Here is a 19,581-nt window from a genome sequence, read left to right on the forward strand (position 1 = left end):
AGGATATACGTAGCGTGAGCTAAGGTTCAGGTGGTTATTCTTAGGTTCCCTGGTTGTCTAGGATTAGCTTGATTATCATGCTTACTGCTGCTTCAATGACACACGCACGGTATACACATTATGTGACGCATGTATATTTATCAAGCGGCTCCGGCGCAGCGTCACCAATCGCGCCTGAGCTAAGCTGGTTCCACTGGCGCACGCCGGTCGTTCTGCGACGCACGAGCCATCGGTTCCACACCCGGCCACCCCTCGCATGATCGTCAAGTATTCCGGGCCGCCTCGTGCGGAACGGTGGTCGGCGAAGACGCTGGGCACGTGGGGTGTGTGAGAGACGCCGGGCAGCGAGCAACGTTCTGTGCGCCGTGTGACGTCACTGCTCCTCGCGCACAGTTTAACGCCGTGTGACGTCACTGCTCCTCGTGCATGCGCGAGGAGCAGTGACGTCACGCGGCGTTAAACTGTTTAACCTCGGCTAGTGTAGCTCCCGCTACAAAATAATCGTATACAGTTTTAGCCAATTATTAAGAAAAGAGATGGTGCGGTATAGACTTCCCAGTCTAAAAACACAACAGGAATACCACAAAAACCTAACGAGAATTCCTGTCGTACGACAAGAACTTTGTTGCGACAACAGAAGTTCTGTCGTTACGACAGAACCATCTGTTGATACGACACACTTTTCTCTCGTAACGACACAGTCAATTTTCTCAACGACAAACATTCCTGTTGTCACAACAGAACTGCCACTTACGCTACTCTTCACAATGGGCAATAACAGTCAAACCATGTGCAACTACTGATGAAACACCAGGATCACGACAAGACAGGAATTCGGCACGACAGAACATAAAAATGAAGACAGGCATACGACACACGACAGAACATCAAAATCCCGACCCCGCAAGAATACGCCAAGACGACAGTACGACACGTGAAAATACGACAAAACACAAACATTTTTCTTGTCGTCATTTTAGACTGGGTTCCAACCAACTTTCTGGTGGAAGCTTTTATGACATCAAAGAATCGTGTGCGATTGGCGGCGGCCGACCAAAGCCACCGCGACGAATCACGACCGAGAGATTGTAGGGGGGCCTTACTAGGGCGGCCCCGTTCGATCGCCGTACTAGAACGCTTAATGTGTGTCTCTATTCTATGACTACCGCCGCTGTTGCGTCGCTGCTGACGTGGTGTCGTCTGAAATTGGGACGGTTTTGGAGTTTTGTAGCGTGAGCTACACTGGCCGAGGTTGAGCAATTTCGCGTGGACCTTGAAGAGCCGTGCTGCGCAAGCGCGAGTGGCATTGAATTGGATTGGATTGGATTAAATTGGATTCTATTCCATTGGATTGAAAATCCAATCCAATTGAAGTAGGGGTGTGTAGAGAATTGGGTCTGCACATTCGCCGGTCTGCGCATTCCAGAGGAGTGATGTCATAGCCGCGGCAGACACACTGGCGCCGCGCGTGCCCAGCTGTGCGCCTCCGTTGCGCAGTAGCCAAGTCTGACGCTGCGCCGGAGCCGCTTGATAGCCGCTTCGTGTAGCTTCTAGAGAGCCGTGCTGTACATGCGCGAGGAGCAGTGAATGGACTGGACTGGATCGGACTGGACTGGACTGGATTGGATTGGATTGGATTGGAAATCGTTTTAGCAGCAGTAAGCATTATAATCAGCTGATCCTACACAACCAGGAAAGCTAAGAATAACCAGCTCAATCTTAGCTCACGCTACGTACATCCTGACATAGCCGACCTAAGCCACTGATAATTTTTTGTTGTGTTTTTCGGCTAAAAACACCTTTCTTGGACGAAATAGGGCTGAATGAGTTACCAGATAGTAGTTCTTTCAAATTGAACCCGGTAGTATTTTGTCTTCTCGTGTCTAATGCCTAATTGCATCCTCTGTTTTGAAGCACCAAAGTTGTGCTTTTTCTATTAAAGAAATTTCTTGCCTCAGCCATGGAGAATGTTTAAATTTTTGTGCACATTATCTAATCGTATGTGTTTGTCCTGTGTCCATTGGCACTCTATTTATTCAGCGAGCACAATTCGGTATAGCGTCAATAAATTCAAAATAGCGGCAGTAGGGGAATTCCAGCGTCCATGACTCAGCATATGTCTGGCAACAAGTACTCCAAACTGCAGGTAGCACAGTACTCACCGGCTGGGTACTGTTCATAGCCTTCTGCCACAGGTTGTTGATCTGAAGGTGGAAATACCAGCAGACAGTAAATGCCTACACCTCGTGAGACAAAAAACGTTCCACAATACGGGCAAACAAGCCACTGAAAAAGGAGGACTTGAAGACAGTTGTACTGTTGATCATACGCGAACGGTATAACGTCTGGCAAGATTTTGTTATTTACCCTTGTGGAACATATTTGCACAAACAGTCGTAAATTATCACTTAATGATACTGCGAGCAGTGAGTTGCGTCAGGCGGCTGTCTTCAGAAGGAGGGAGGAATAATTGTGAGCAGTGATTTGCGCCCCGGAGAGCGTTTGTCATCACGTATTAATCCCCCATCATCACCCAGTGGCGTGAGGCTGCTTCTCTTTCTTTTGTACATTATCATCATTGTCGTGCGGAGTTTGTTATTCAGCTGCCCATTAGCTTAAAGGGACCCTGCAACAGTTTTTCAACTTTTTTTGAAATCTTAAATACTTGCCGAACGCAGTCACCCAACCCAATCAGTACTACTTAGATTAGGGGGTCGCAAAGTACCTCAGCCAGAAATTACTGCTCTATTCACATCAGATAACTTTAAAACTCGCTCAAAAAGTTTTTCTCTCTTTCCCGGTGTTGACGTACTTCGACGGCTCGAATTACGTCACTGAGGCTATGTAGCGGATGTTGACCGGTTTTCCTTCAGTCGCAGCAATGCACGATTTTCGATAGCAGCATTAAAAATAAAGCCACAAAAACAAAGCAGAAACGGAAGGCGTATCAGGTTTCGACGAGCAGATCGCGCAGTGCCGCTCCGTGCTGGCGATAACTGTAACTTTCGCAATTCTTCCAGACACGAAGGAAAGAGTGAAAGCATTTATTGAAAGTGTTGCAGTCCCTTTAAATAAAGGGTTCTTCCGAGTCATTGTCTTTCAATGCTTAGTAATAGTGTGACGAGAATAAATAATGACCATTATCCTTTTGCATTGCATATGTTTCTTATTTCTCTACCGTTGAATACACGTTCCATTTTGACGTCCTGAGGCATTGTTTGTAAGGTGATGTTGCAACGGGCGCTTAAAAGAAGGCGATCACCACGATTCCTCGATGCATAATCGCACCCTCAATTTCCGCTAAAGATGGCCAACAGTCCACGGATTGTTTAATTTTGCCTCTAAACACCGCAGGAAATTCAAAACTTGCGAGTCAGAAGTTTTAATGAAGAGAAAGAATGTTGCTGGGACTTTTAGATCGCGCTTAATGTAATATAAACTGAGTGCGATTAGTTAAAAAGCATTCAATCCATTTATGTATGTTTAAGGCCCGAATTTTCAAGAGCAGTAATTGGTGAGGCGCTGTCTCAAAAGCTTTTTGGAAGTCAAGAAAATTTCAATGTACGAGTAAGTGTCGATTTAAAGCTGATGCTATGTCATTGGTAAAATATAGAAGTTGAGTTTCGCATGAGTAACGTTTTCGGAATCCATGCTGGCAGGTAGTAAAAAAAGAATTCGATTCTAGAAATAAGACAAGATTGGAGTAAAATATATGTTCTAACAGTTTACAGGGGACACTGGTTAGCGAAATTCGCAATTCAGAGGAGTCTGTGTGTTACGCGACCTGTGCAGAAGGACCACCTTCCCCCTTTCCAAGTCAAGGGAGAAAGTGGGATTCCCAATCGATGGCGAAAAAATTAAAGAAAAATAAGTTGATGAATACAATTCCGTATTTTTAGAAACTTCTTAAATTAAACTTACGACAGTGTCGGTGCGAATCAGTGTATTAGGTCGCACGAGGAAACTTAAGTTTGTTCTTAACGTTTGAATTTGGGGTAGTATGTTCAGTTACACTGTGCCGAAAAGGCTTCTCGTCCAGCCGCTGTGTTTTTCTAAAGCGAACCTTTAATTGCCTCAGTGATAGCGCGGACCATTCGTGTTAAAACGCACTGCAGGAAAGGCAACTTCCTGTGAGAATAAGTATGAAGCATTAGGAGTTTAAAAACCATGCATCGCGTATTCTGAATCGAAATGGGGTCCTCATTATGAAGCCGACGTCTATCCAATTGCGTCATTCTAACACGGCCGTCTTGCTGCAGAGGGAAGCTTCGTGTTTCAAACATTTTCATCGTTATATCAAGGGGCCTTTGATTGCGAATAATGCACGAATTTCGATTCTTTTCAGTTGGCCAGGGTTGGCCAGGCTCCGATGTTCACGTGGAGGAGAACAAAACTTACCCGCCCAGTACGGGACATAATAATCTGAAAGACGCGTCCAGAAGAAGACGGAACGGTTTGATACAAGAAATGTTTGAATGTCACAAAACAAGACATACGCACAAAAAGGACCTTCCGTCCTTCCGCGGTCACTTGAATCGTCGTCCGGCTGTATTATCTGACGTTTACTTAGCTTTCCGAAAACCGAAGTAAAGAATAAAAATCAGTTACGTGGACTCCCAGGAAGTTTGAAACTAATCGAACGAACAAGAAACATGAATTATTAAAAAAAACAAAGAAATTTATAAACTGTTACACAAACGTATTTCAGATTTGGCTCTCATTGCAGCTAGGAATTCATTGAGACAAATTACAACCTCCGTCCCACGCGGTGTACCAGTAGCCTGCTGCATGTTCTGCGTCAAATTATGCGAAAAGCACTTGTGGGAGTAATGGTAGTGTACGAAAAGTTACCGCTCTAAACCATGCTTTGTTAGAATACTTACACCGATCCTCTGGATGGAAAATGAAAATGAAAGGGAAGAAGAGGAATTAGTTTTTATTATAAAGGACGTAGCTCTTAGGATAGATTTTGTGAAACAATGGCAGCAATATTAGGCCGATATCGCCCATAGTTCTTGATACTACCACACGTGCGTGTGTGTGCGTGCGTGCGTGCGTGCGTGCGTGCGTGCATGCGTGCTTTCATAAAGTACCGCTAATCAACCAGCAGTGTAAGTGTGCATTGCTCCTCTTGTTTAGGTGCGATGTACACAAAAAAACCTCCGTCGCATGCCCCCGCGCGAGGGACACGAGTAAATGCAGAGCATTGGGGGTGGTCACGTTGCGTAGGTTGTGGTAGTTGGCGGTGGTAGTTGTAGTTGTTGTCGTAGGGGTTGGGTAGTTGGGTTGCGAGACGAGAGAGAGAGAGAGAGAGAGAGAGAGAGAGAGAGAGAGAGAGAGAGAGAGAGAGAGAGAGAGAGAGAGATACGTAAGTACGTAACGTGTTATCCATCATTTGCACCCCACCCTCTCTGCGGGGCAATTGGTTGGATCTTTATTATTATTCTTTTCTTTCTTTTCTTTTCTTTCTTATTATCCCTCTCGGGAGGGCACTGCGCCATCGTCGAAGTTCATAAGCGATGGAAGCAACACCTTCAACCAGTACCGCGGCGCGAGCCAACGTCAGCGTTGCAGTACCAGTTCAAGACATCGTGCCATCCTCCTCATCGACGGCGACAGAAGACAAGGCGGCGAGACGGCGCGCTGCCGACGCTGAACGCAAGCGTCTGAAGCGCGCTGCCGACGCCGAACTTCGTGCACGAGAAGCCGCGGCTGGCCGCGGCCAAACGTCAACGTCGGGCCGCGGATCCTTCGCTCGGGCAACGAGTATATTCGTAGCGCGCGCAGTAGAGGGAGAGGAGGTAGCACCTGCTGCTGCAACGCCTCTTTCAGCGCCGGAGCACGCGCATGCGCGCCCGCACCTGTTGTTGAGAGCGAGGAGGAGCGGGGGAGGGGCGCACGTGCTGGCTGGCTGCGGACGCCGACTTACGGACGCATAACATCGTGAGAAATTCTCTGCATTTAAAAATGAAGAAAGCTCACACTAACGCGTAAGACTTGAAGGTAGCGAAGCTGGACGCCACAGTAGCGTGTTTCCTCTTTTCGCCTCACGGCGTTGTTTAAGCGTCGCCGCTATACGAGTGACCACAGCTGGATGTTCGTCCTACTACATCCCGCAAGGCTCTGCGTGCACGTCGCCTTCCTTAGCTGTGCGCACTTATATCTCTGCGGCGGCGGCGTCCTCACCTTCCTCCGCCAGCTTGCGGCACGAGTCCCGCGAGCTCCTCAGTACCCTCCTTCCTCGCGTATCTCTCCCCGACATCGGGCGCTGCTCCAATTCGGGCGCTTGCGGAAGGGGGTGTGTTTTGACCTCTAGCTCTCAAGGTCAAAACTGTTCACCCGCGAAGACTGCCCGAGGTAGCGTACTATAGCTTTCGCTACAAAATCCCGGCCCATCTCCACTAACTTGAAACCTGGGGAGGGGCGAAGCATGCGGTGTATAAGTGTATTCAAACATTGCAAGTATCTCTGTTGCCACACGGCGCTCGCTGATCTGTCGCCGGTGAGAGGAGCAACCACGCACTTACTGAGGACTTGGCGCACTCTCGCGTTCAACAGGATTTAAGCAATTTGCATGCCCCATGGGGCAGATCGGTCCCCGCAACCCATGAAGTGTGCCTTATATTACTTTGACCGACCACCCGACCCCATCAGGAAAGCCGGCGGGTACTTGAGTGTTAACACAAGTTCTAGCCCGTCTACAAGGAGCTTCTGCTTGTGCTTGACAATTGATGAAGCAGATAGGGAGCGTTTCACATGTCTTTAAATCATGTTAGTTGATTTTGAACCGGTTTTATCCATTATGCACTTTTAGTGGCCTTACGTCGTAGCGCGAAATGTTGGAAAATGAGTGTCCCGGTGTTTTATTAGAACAGTGACTACATGGGATGATGACGACGGTGACGGCAGCAGATGCCGACAGCGAGTCCCTAAGGGGCTTTGCCCGTAAACAAAGGATGTGCATGTGCAGAGGATGTACATAAAGCATGTTCGTGGTTGTCATGTGTCAAGGGCACCCCTGAGAGGGGATGCATTAAAACCTCCCCCGAGAAAAAAAAAAGAACAGAGAAACGGGAATTTGAAGTCCGCGCCAAGACCGCACCAATCAACCAACGCCGTGCCGAAACACCAAAACACCATGGCCAAATATGGTATCGCACGGCACAGCCAATCCGACAACGCCGCGAAGGAGCCATACGGCACGGTCACCAAATATGGTCAAGAAAACGACAACAACCATTCAGCTTGCCGCCATAGAGGCCAAAATGGTTAAAAGCAGGTAGCCCAAGGATAATAAGAAGAGGCAAGAAACCAGAAGGCGGAAGGAGCACGTGAGCTTCAAGGAACGAGCCAGGGGCACGCGCGCAGGCCACCGACTATGCCTACCAAGCCTGGGAAGGAGCGGGCCGACCTCGCATCGGCTTTGGCGTCCTAGTCGCACCACGAACCTGCGTCTTCGTGGCCCCAGCGGTGGCGGTCGGGCACCTGCGGGTCCACGCTCCGTCGACCTTCGCTTCGACGGCCCCGAAGGGCTACGTTCGCTCCGGGACATACCTGGAACCTCCAGCGGCAGCGGCTATCACAGGGGTAGCCACCAAGGAAATACTAATGAACGCGTGGTGCCAAGGTGGTCCACACAACGACCAAGCGCAGGGACGCCGGCATCACTACGAGACGGCGGATACCACCGCGTTGCGGCCACGGTAGGGGGCGACGAGTCATCGCCGACGACCAGGGTAGGCCAGTCCAGTAGGGACACATCATATAGGACACAACTAGGGAGTTGTGGTGGTAGAGTACTTGAGTCATGATGGGCAATTAGTAATGTGTGGAGAGGGGTCTTTGAGTGGGATTGTACAGGAGCTTTTTTGTTTTGTGTTTGATTGATTGTGTGTCGTTATGGTTTAGTTGGGGGATTTATTTGGATTGGTTTTGTATTGCTTCAGCGGTTTTATCTAAGGTCCTCCGTGTGCGTGTATTAAATGTGTCTTTTGTTAAACCTGTCAACGGCTCTCCTGCTTCCATCTCTCTAAGCTGGTCGAGACACCTCACCATCCGTCACGTGACACTGGTGATGGCGAGCGAGCATAACGAGCTCAGGATGCTCCTGCTGATGGCTTGCGGAATGATGGAGCTCCGGAGAGTGCGTGCTGAGCGCTATTCGAGTTGTGACGGGAGCGGCTCAAACTTCAGCGGAAAGTTCAATAGCGGATCAACGGAGGGTTCCACTAGCTTTTTGTTCTTCCCGCATACAGTGTCATGTGGTAAGAAGGTGTGGAGTGAGAAACGGAAGACGAGCCCATACCCGAAGGGGGATTGCCCCGAGAAGAAGACGATTGAAGAAAAGACGAAGAGAAAGAAGGATCAGCTGACGGGATGGCGAGAAGGACTTTGAAGGGACCAATGAAGAAGATACACAGGGTGATCAAAGAGAAGGATGGGGTTAGCTGGACCAACAAATGTGAGCCTCACACGGTACAGAAGTGGACGACGAAGTTGGAGTGTGGAGTGTGGAACGAGGACTTGGGAGGAATGGTGGCAAGTTTGGGTCGAGCATCAGGGCTTTGAGGTGGTTATGCCACCACCGACAAGAGCTGGCGGACCGGTATTGAGCCCCCTGAGCCCCGGATGCGCCCAGCGGCCTCGCACCGTTGGCAGCGGGCAGCCCGGAACCACCTATTACCAGCGGCTTTGCACTGCTGGCCTCCTGCTGAGCCGTGCTCCTCGAGGAACCTGTGGCTTAGCACCACGGTCATCTATACCACTGACGACCAGCACGGGCCATCGCGACGAGCTGCTACGCTCGGCAACGCGTAAGCCAACCGACCCACTGGGCCACGTCATCGGCATCGCAGCGCGTTCGTCGTGCTACTGGCGGTAGGACTTGTTTCACTTCGGCATAGACAGTTAATGTATATTAGTGACTTTTTGACTATATTTTTGATAGTGTGTGGTTGTGCTTCTTTTTTTGTGTGTAGTGTGATAGGCTTACTCATTTGCTATGATCACGTTTGTTTGAGGTTTGGTTTTGTAAATATATTGTGTGGGCATCGAATGCCTCAACCCGAGCCTCATTTCTTTGCTGCGTGAGACGCGTGACATACATGAAGTTCAAAGGGCCCCGAAATTTTGTAGCGTGAGCAACACTGGCCGAGGTTGAGAAGTTTTGCGTGGCTCCTGGAGAGCCGTGCTGCGAATGCGCGAGGAGCAGTGACGTCTCACGGCGCACAGCTGGCGCGCCGGAAACACCGCCGCCGCGACTGGATTGGAATATACTGGATTGGACCGAATTGAATTTGATTTGGTTGGAATAAATTGGATTGTATTGGATTAAATTGGATTGGATTAGAAATCGTTTTAGCAGCAGTAAGCATGATAATCAGCTAATCCTAGACAACCAGGCAACCTAAGAATAACCAGCTGAACCTTAGCTCACGCTACGTATATCCTGGCATAGCCGAGCTAAGCCACTGCTAGTTTTTATTATGCATAACTTTAACACTGGCTCGTTCTCCCATTAGTAGGAACCTCACAAAAAATTGTGTGTAAAGTCGGTGTCCGTACCAAAGGCTGGATACTGAGGCTAGTATATTAGAAGAGCACAATATTTTTGATTCAGGACCTCGAAACTAATCTAATTCCTGAGAAACGTAGCTTCCTGAAGTTCCCGTGACGCGCGCTATACAAGGGTGTCTTTGCGAACGATTTCCCCACCGCTGTACTCCGAGCAACGTTGCCGTTGTCACGCACGCCGCCACACGTGTCCTCAGGTTCACATACATCGGAACTAAGATTTAGCAAAACCCAATTTCACGAATTTTCCTTATTAACGAACAAATTCGCGTCCCCCTTCAGAGATCATCACAGGCGTCATCCTTTCCCCGTTCTACGAAGTTCACTATTTAATCAAATTGACGGGTCCAGGTGACTCTGTTATATCTAATTGTATGAATGCAAGGTAAACCGCGCACGAATGCATGTTGTTCCGGCTATGACTTCGATAAAATTGTCAACCGAAAGAAGCAATCATATATTAATCAGTACCCTAATAGATTTACGGCCCTAGCGTACGTTTGGTAAAGATAGGACCGCATGAATGGTCATTGAGTCGGGTGTCTTGACAAGATGGCGAACCAGTTGGCCGTCTGTAACTAACAATCTTATTTTGCGTTCGGACAGGGTTTTTCTTGGTGATAGATATTGATTAGGGGTTCAGGTTCTTTTCGGAAAAATGAAGGTCGGGGTTCTGTTTAGTTCAACGCAGGGATTTACTGTTATGCACATCCTGGAAGTACAGGTCGCGTGCACCATACGTACGTGACAAGTGAAAGGGAGAACATAGTTTGAAAGACGAAAAACTTTGTAAAGGGTGTACGATCCTTATTCCACTTGACCACACTGCGAGAGGCGAAAAATAGTAATTTTAAACCCGAAAAAGTCTTGTGTTGTAGGTATTATAGGTGCATTGCTGGATCCTGGGAATAGGTTATCAACATCTTTTATTTAGTGTTGTTCACTGCTTATACGCGGTCTGACTAATTCTGCTGAAAGTTATTTCTGGATGCAGGATACTTACGCACGTACTGCTGCTCATCACCTGCGTTGTAAATTAGAAGTGAAGATAGTTGTTAGTTTCAACGGCGACATAATTCTCACGTTGGGCACACACTAAAATATTCACGCATCTCCACGAAGTGAATCATGACGAGTGGGCGAAGCAGTGGGAATCGTTCTTACCGTAAATCACCAATGAGAGTGCTTACTGCTGCTCAAACGATTTCCTATCCATTATAATCGAATACAATTCAATTTAATCCAATGCAATCCAATCCATTTCAGTCCAATCCAATCCAATCTAATGCTCCTCGCGCATGCGCAGCGCGGCTCTCCAGGAACACACACACTCTCTCTCTCTAAGAACCTTTTATTTTGTTCTTGTTAACCTTTTGTGGACCTTTTGTTCACAGATGTTTCGATTTACACGGTGCTGTGCCGTGAGCACGGACGCCGGACGCAGGGACAACCCTCGGTCTTAAGGTGCTTCAGCCCTAAAAACTAAATGTGGTTTCAGCCAGTATAAAATCTGCTTGTGGGTTACCGTGGTAGCGGAACTGAGGTCCCGGGAAACCACACGCGATCACACACCGCACAAGAGAAGCCGAATTGGTTGGTCCCAAATCCCGCAGTCTCACTGGAGAAACGTTCAACGGGGTGGTAGGCACACCGACGCCTTGCGTTTTCCTCCTCCCGATATTCGGGGTCTCGTGGGGCATCGCACGCGCTTACACCTGGCGTTTGCGGCCCGATCGTCGTCGGTCGTCTCCTTCCGCCATGTTCGCGGAGAGGTAGCCTACTTTTTTAAATACGAAAGTGTTTTATGCCGGGGTCCACCAAGATCTGACTGACGTCATATCCGTCACGGAAATGACATCCTCAGAAAAACGCGGCTGCGCCAGAATTCGAGCCGGGTGCTTCGTCGCCGCAACGGGAGGTGCAGCCGCTTTACCGACGCCGCTACGAGCTGACGCGCAGACAGCCGTATGAACGCGCCATATATCTTTCCTATACCCGCCTCTATTTCGATGGTGCTGCTCTCTAAGAGAGGTGAAGCGAAGTGGTGCATCACGATGCTAATGAGCGCCGACAGTTGGCGCCAGCTCAGCTCGTCGAAACGGAATCGTCTGCCGTACACCACACGGAGCAGGGAGACACTGGTCGCACATTCGAAAGCGACGCACCAGCAGGTTGTCGCTCGCCAAGCACACCCACAATACAGCCCCGCAAATCATGCTCTTTCGCTGCAGCGGAACGTGAGCTCATCAAACAAATCGCTGGCAACCCGTTCGGTTTCGTTCGCATGGTTTGCGAGCGCGTGTGGTTTCATTCGGGTTCAGGCAGTGCTCCGGCATGTGCATTCCAGTGTCTAATGTTGATTATTCTGACGCTGCCATACCGAAGAAATATACATAGCGATGCGCAAGTAAGTATCGATTAATAATAAACGTTCAACTGATCCTGTAAAGGCTTATCTCACTTTCGTGATTTACCGATTCGTACAAAAGAGGTATCAGCCACATTTTTTATAAGTAGGCTTCACTGCATCACACATACTGTAGGTAAGCCAGCTTACAAAGACCAAGCTTACACTAATGTCGTTAAGTCGGCTTCACAATTGAACATTAATGCACGCATTGCTAGAAAACTCTTGTTTACAGGGACACACATCGTCTCATAAGAAAATATGTAACGACGGAGGTGAACAGGGGGTCCATGGGCGAAGTGAATACAGCACAAGAGAACAAACCGGAGCGGTCAGCCTGCACACGTGCAGAGATTGCCGGCGTGGGAGCTGAGAGAAGCACCCGCTTTTTCTAGCCCTGCGGACGCCAAAAACGCGGAGTTAGCTTATCACAGCCCGGCTGTAAGAACTATCATTAAATTTCTTTATAGCTAACGAATTGTGTTCTCAGCAGCAATCTTTTGAAGGGGCCGTGAAGGCAAAATACAACGTTGCTTCAATCAGAAAGGTACTTTGTTATATAAAATTCACGGCAATTTGCAAATCTCCAGCAACTAATCGTTTTGTATGGTGTCACAGGGACTCCGATTCATGTATGTCTTCTCCCCCCCCCCCCACCTCCCCCACCCACGCTGTGACTAAAGCGCTATGACACGTCGAGAGCGGTCGACTAGCGTTTAACCATCTTCTAAGCTACCTATGGCACCAAAACTTCCAGAACCGGGACCATTGTTATGCATGCAGCGAATCAGAAAGGGAAATGAAGGGCTCATTGCATTATGCAGAAATAAGGGTACACAGTCAAGAAGCCAAGGAAGGCGAAGGGGGAAATGTGGTATTTCATTTATTATCGGCTACCACCCTCAAGAGCAGAAAACAATTACCTTAACATATATGCCCGAAAAAAAAAAAAATCCCGCCAATCCACCCCGTGAATGTGGTTGGAAAGCAAAGCTGTAAACGGCACACATAACGATTACCCATGCGACGTCACTTAAATTCACTCACATCGCTCTACAAATATGAAAACCAGAGAAAAGTGAAATGCACTTAACCACACCATTTATTACTTCAAAGATATATTCTTGCTAAGGTTAGATCAATGCATGATGCATGAACGGTGTTTGGTTGAGTTGTATTGGTGTAGCGCAAGAGTGGAAACGTTTTTTTATAAAATTAAAGCTCCAACCCGGTGTTACACGATCTAACTTCGCCGTCTCTGCACCGCGGACGGAGGTGACGAGATTTGCGGCAGAAAAGGAGAGGGAGGAGGAAGAAATACTGCTCAGATTTCTGAACGGCCCAGAGAGCAGCCCTGGGGAGTGATTTCTTCTTCTGTGGGGCCAATATGCAGTCCGCGCGGCCTGTGTTATGTCCACCCGCTGAAGCTGGGTAGGTAGAGAGGGCCTGGACAGCAGCTTCTCCCATTGCTCTTGTTGGGTAGTTGACGGAAAGCGAGGATGGTGCTCAGGGCTAACGTCGCACACCCCGATTACGGGGCGGAGTGTTCCTACTTCTGAGCAAAATTTACATTCAGTGTCGTAGTGATTCGGATGCATTAATTGAAGACGCGTAGGCCTAGGGAAGGAGCCCGGATTGTATGAGCCGTAGGGTAGTTTGTTGTTCTCTGGAAAGGTCAGGGTAAGGCAAAGGTACGGTCTCTTTCAGAAGGCGATAATGCTGGGTCATCTCCCTGAACGAGATCAGCGGGTGACTGTCCTCGTGCAGCTCCATAGCACGGGAGGTAAAGGCGCAGGCTTGTTGGGTAGGCGTATTTGTTGCCCTCCATTGAAGCGTGAGGGGGTGTCCAGATGAGCTGAATGGAGCCATTTGGGGAGTGGTTTATTAGCACACACAGTGCAGGTGAGGACACCAAACGCGACAGGTAATTCCGGTAGGCTTGTTGGGAATCGGTGACTACCTCACGAACCCCTGGTTCAGTGAGAGCCAAGGAGATGGCTGCCTCTTCTCCTGCCATCACGTCTTCGGTCTTAAATGATGCACAAGCAAGGACGTTGGTTCTGGAGGAAGCCACGATAATGGCGTGCTGCTTCCCTCAATGTTGGGAGGCGTCTGTGTAGATAACTGCATGATCCCCAACGAGGGTGGTGTTTAGCGCTTGAGCCCGTGCTTTTCGGTGACACTCGTCATATGAGGGGTTCATATTTCTAAGCAAAGGGAGCATCTATAGATTTAGTCGCCAAGAGTCTGGGAGTAGGTCAGGCGGAGTGACATTCTAGGCTGCCCAGCCAATCTGGTGAAGCATGCGGTCACCCACCGCACTTCTGAGTCGGACCTTCTGTTTAGAAAGATGGCCTTCTATCAGCTCTTCCCCCGTGTTGTGGAGCCCCGTGCTAAGCAGCCTGTGTGTGGACGCACTCATGAGAAGACCAATGGCCTGCTCGACCGCCTTTCTATTCATTATATAAAGCATCTCTATGTCTTCCTTGTTCAGAAGAAGACACGGGGTTGACGTAAGTGACTCTCGATAGGACAAAAGCTTCAATTAATCGAAAGGTACCGGGTTACTTTAGGCCACACTTCTTGGTGGCAACTCGCCTGATCATGTGTATGATTTGATTATTGCTGTTTTTGAGGCGCTGCGAGGAGACGACACTCTTTGTGTTAGCCCCGAGATGTAGGCCCAGGATCTTGATGCCGGGCTTGGAGTGGTGGCCTGGTCATCAAGGAGTATTTGAATGTATTCCTTGATTTGGCGCGAGGGCGGACGACAAGGAGCTGTGATTTTTTACGTGAACACTGGAGGCCACAGGCTTTATCACATTGGCGGACTAGAAGTGAGATGCCATGCATTGGTGTGAGCTTCCTTTAATTTTTGTAACTCTTAGCACATGCGCAAGGTGTGCACAGGGCCGCTAGACGGGCGTGAGTGGTCACGTGACGCTTTCACGTGGCATTCAGCGAGAACGCAGGGGGTAAACCCGTAGATGTGCTTGGTGAGTACACCACCTGTCTTCTCCGTCTTCGCGTGACCTCGTAGCTAAATCGGTGAGACAACGGGCTCTCGCTTTGTTAGTCTATTAGTTCCGGGTTCGATTCCCGGCGGTGCCAGTGCATTCTTTTATTTGTTCGCTGGAGTTTTCTGGTGACACCAACGGTCGCGAAAGAACCCTTGGGGGGTAGAGGTAAAAAGCTTTGCTTTAAAATGGAAAGGAGAACAGCCCCTAGGTCGTGGGCGCGGATCTCACCCTCCGGGCATGTTTTTCTCCGCTTCATTTCAAGACTATGGACCTGCTTCAGCAATGATAAATGACATACCACATTCCCCCTTTGCTTTCCTCACTGCCTACCCTTATTTCGATAAATACAGGGTGGTGCGACAATAGATTGATTGTAGGGTTTAACGCGCCGACGCAACGCAGGCGATGAGGCGCGCCGTAGTGGAGGGCTCCGGATTAGTTTTGACCACCTGTGTATCCTTAACGTGCGCCGAAATCTCGTATACCCGGGCGTTTTTAATTTTCGCCTCCATCAGAAAAGCGACCGCCGCGGCCGGGAATCGAACCCGCGACCTCGTGCTCAGCAGCGCAACGCCTTAGCCACTGAGCCACCGCGGCGGGTATGGTGCGACAATAATTGGAACAATTAAAAAAAAAAGTATGGTTGTTCCCTTTTTCATAGGAACCGGTAAAACACGAAAGTGAAATGTGCATTCACAGGAACAGTTGAATGTTCATTGTGCATCGGTATGAACTTGAACGTCGCTATTTGTATTTCCTTGGTATGGCACCGTTAGACGAATCAACGTTAGACACTGGATTGCACGCGTCGGAGCATTGCGTAGATCCGAATGAAACACAGGCGCTCGCAAACCGTCCGTGCGAGCGAAACCAAACGAGTTATCAGCAAATCGTTTGGTGAACACACGCTGCAGCGGACCGTGTTACGTCACGACACGAGCGCGATATCAGCAAGTCGGTTTCTCCGCAGCTTACGCTGGGCGTCCCCCGTACACGTAGGCGCTGGCTTCGAGGCGCCAACTGTCGGCGCCTCGGAACATAGATAAGGCTATAGGCCTCCTGCTCTGCCCAGGGGGCGCTGCGCAAGCGGCTTCCGGGCAGTACTTCCGGGTAGTACAAAGCTGCGCGGGTCCCATAGGATCCCGTGTTGACAGAAGCAAAATGAGCTCGACGCTCCCGATTATTTTGCGACGTGGTCACCAGCTCATCCCCGACGCGTCCGATCTATTTCAGCGATCACCTTGGCATTAGGGGAAAAAGCTTTGCAGCGCTAAACACGTTTCCAGCGCCGACGAAAGTGCCGGGACCGTGACGGCGTCTGCTACTCGCAGGTTCACCGATCGATGGTCGTACGAAGTGAAATTTCTAGTTTAAACTAATACTCTAGGTGACAAAGACTTCTCAAAAACAGCCGCTCAAAAAAGAAGAGTGACGCAATCGGCGATGATCGCGCTTTAAAAAGCCAGCGAGTCCGGCGGACCGCAGGCTCGCCTGCTGCGGTGCGCCGCTCTTTTGCGTACCTACACACTATGCGTGCACTTTCATTAAACAGTGCTCGTTTGCGTCGCCGTTACGAATACATGGTGCAGCGTTAGCTTGCCGTTTTGTTGCGTGTCTCAGTGACAAAATGCCGCGACCGTCAGAAGCGTGAAATCTGTTTTGCGATTCCGAAATGAGTGGCCGTAAAACAAAGTGGTCGGGCGAACTAAGAGGCCGCTCGCTTTCCTTGTTTGCTCTCACTTTACTTAATTACCCTCTTGCAGCATACATTCCCAGTTCGCACTTAATAGCCTAGAATGAGGGTCAGCAACGGCCGAGTTCCATGGGGGGCGGGGGGGCGGGGGGGGGGAGGGGGGGCTTTGTATGCAAAATTCAGCGAATTTATAATAATATTTGACAATAATCTGGCGAAGTGTGAGGATGGGGGGGGGGGCGGGGGGGGGCAATTCTTGTCTCGCTGTCTAACTCCATTTGAAGTCAAAACTGGCGTGTCGGCGTTCACATTCGACGACCCCTGCACTAGAAAACCAACACAGTCAGTGATGATCGTATATAAATATTCGTGGCCTCGCACCGTGTATGCGGCTGTGTTATGTGATGTTATAGAAGTACACATCTCTGCAGGCAGCGGGTATGTGATTTTGTGCGTGTTTTGCGAATAGCGCTTAATTTGTTTATTTAATTGGCGCTATTGCCCCACCTATTCGCTAGTATACATGTACCCTGCCGTTCGTAAATCGTGCGGCGTAAAACTTCGCGCAAGAATCATTTAGTTAGCGAAAATACGAAACAAAATTTCCACTCGTTTCAAAGGCGGTGCTAGGCCAGCAGTGTCAGCTGAGTCGGCTGCGCAATTCTTGCGTTCGCTTGCATGCTCCCGATGAAGCAACCATACCTCAGGATGTAAGATGAGCAGCGCTCCGTGTTTATGCTACTCGTGAACTTTCCTTTGTCGACCGCACGCAAGAAGAAAAAACTGTAACTGTCGTCAAACAGTTAAACCACCCGACCTGGCGATACTGTCCCACGCTCCCAGCTCGCTCAAAAGAAAGCCGACAAATCGGCTTCTTTTAGCAGATATTATTTTGTTTAGCCTCTGCAGCTACTTTAAGGGCTATTTCATACAGTATGCAGTCATTTAAACCCGCCACAAAGCGCCACAACCAACTTTCACTCTGGCTTGTAATTGAAAACACATGGAGGGCGGCGAGGGTCGTCTGCTTTTGTACTACCCAGAGGCGTCAGCCGCTAGGGGCGCTGCATGTCGCCAAAACTCCAGCGCAGGAGGCCTATTCACGCGTCGGCTCATAGCGTAGTCAGGAGCGCGTTTTGTACCTCCCGTCGTGACGGAAACGTTCATGAATCCAATCCCGGCTCCACCGCGTCAATCGAAGTTTTTCTCGCGATGTGATTTCCGTGACGGATATGATATCAGTTATATCTTGGTGGACCCCGGTATAAAACACTTTCGTGTTAAAATTTTCTTGAGCGAACCGCCGCTCTGTTCGTGCTCAAGCTTCACACGAAGGCCGCATTTTGGGGTCTATATTGTTTGACACCGGGAACAACGACGGCACTTACCTGTTTATTCTGAAAATAACTAAAAACGCTTTTCGCCTATGGGAAATGACGGCCGATTATTTGGACGTGCTAGCTAGCGCAAGCTGATGTTAGGTGGACGGCGCCAATCAAGGTATGCAGAGCGAAACGCACGTTAGGGATTCACGGTAGGAAGAAGCTAAATGGTGCAGCAGGCAGTCGAAAAAGACAATAAGAATTTCTGTAGTTTGTCGTATTTTCGCGTGTCATACTGTCGTCTTGTATTCTTGTCGTGTCGTGATTCTGGTGTTCTGTCGTGTCGTATTCCTGTCCTGATTTTGATGTTCCGTCGTGCCGAATTCCTGTCTAGTTTTGATGCTGATGTTCTATCAGTAGCTGTACATGGTTCGAATGTTATTGCTCATTGCGAAGAGTAGCGTAAATGACAGTTCTGTTGCGACTTCAGCAAGGTATGTCGTTTTGTCGTACGACAGGAATTCTTGTTAGGTTTTTGCAGTATTCCTGTTGTGATTTTAGACTGGGTCAGAAATTCTATTTCGTGCCTAGTTTACGATGATCAAAAATACTTGCATAACAGCTGATACCAATCATAATAAAATATTCCCACGGTTCATCGTTGCCAATAAACGTTGGATTTGTTTCCCCACCTGCTTTCAAAATTTCTGATCGTCTGCTAGCTTTACCAGGTTATCCGGCTCAGCGAAATCAGCCTCACGATTGTTGCTTCGAGCTTGTTTGTTTGTTCTCGTTTTATATGTGAACTTTCGTGTGCGTGTTTGTGTCCGTCCGTCCGTCTGTCCGTCTGTCTGTTCATCTGTCTGCCCGTCCGTTTGTCCATCTGTCTGTCCGTCCATCCATCCGTCTGTCTGTCTGTCTGTCTGTCTGTCTGTCTGTCTGTCTGTCTGTCTGTCTGTCTGTCTGTCTCTCTGTCTGTCTGTCTGTCTGTCTGTCTGTCCGTCCGTCCGTCCGTCCGTGTGTCTGTCTCTCTGTCTTTCACCGCAAAGCGTTAAGATGAGAGCTTTTTATGGGGAAGAAAAGGCACCTGCGGTGTGTTGCCTGGTAAAGACGAAGTCGTACCATCGACTACGCACCCTCTCCAAGAAAAGATTGAGCAAGTGACCCCCGAGCTATCCTTCCGTGCTTCGGTGGAGGGTCGCATTTGGAGCGAAGGGTACATACAACGAAAAGCGCGGAAAGGGAAAGGGTGCCGGCGTTCGGTTCCTGCCGAGGCCGTAGTAGGAGCTTTCGAAACCAACCCTTGCTTATCATGCAGGCCTGCGGGGCTAATGCTCGCGACGTCGGCGTCAACCGTCAGTCATACCTTGGAGGCAAAAGGCTTAAGGCCTTATAAATTGCAGGTCCAGTAGAGACTGACGTACGACGACAAGGGGCGCCGTTTAAGCTTTCGTCGCTTCGAGCTCAGGTGAATCGCGGCAGACCCTAAGCACCTGTCGTTTCTCGTATTCGGCGATGAGGCAGCCTTTTATTTGGAGGGGCGTGTGAACCGCCAATGTACGCGTT

Source organism: Haemaphysalis longicornis, unplaced genomic scaffold (assembly GCF_048455015.1).
Source record: "Haemaphysalis longicornis isolate Haplotype H1 unplaced genomic scaffold, Haemaphysalis longicornis Haplotype H1 scaffold_12, whole genome shotgun sequence".
NCBI lineage: Eukaryota > Metazoa > Arthropoda > Arachnida > Ixodida > Ixodidae > Haemaphysalis > Haemaphysalis longicornis.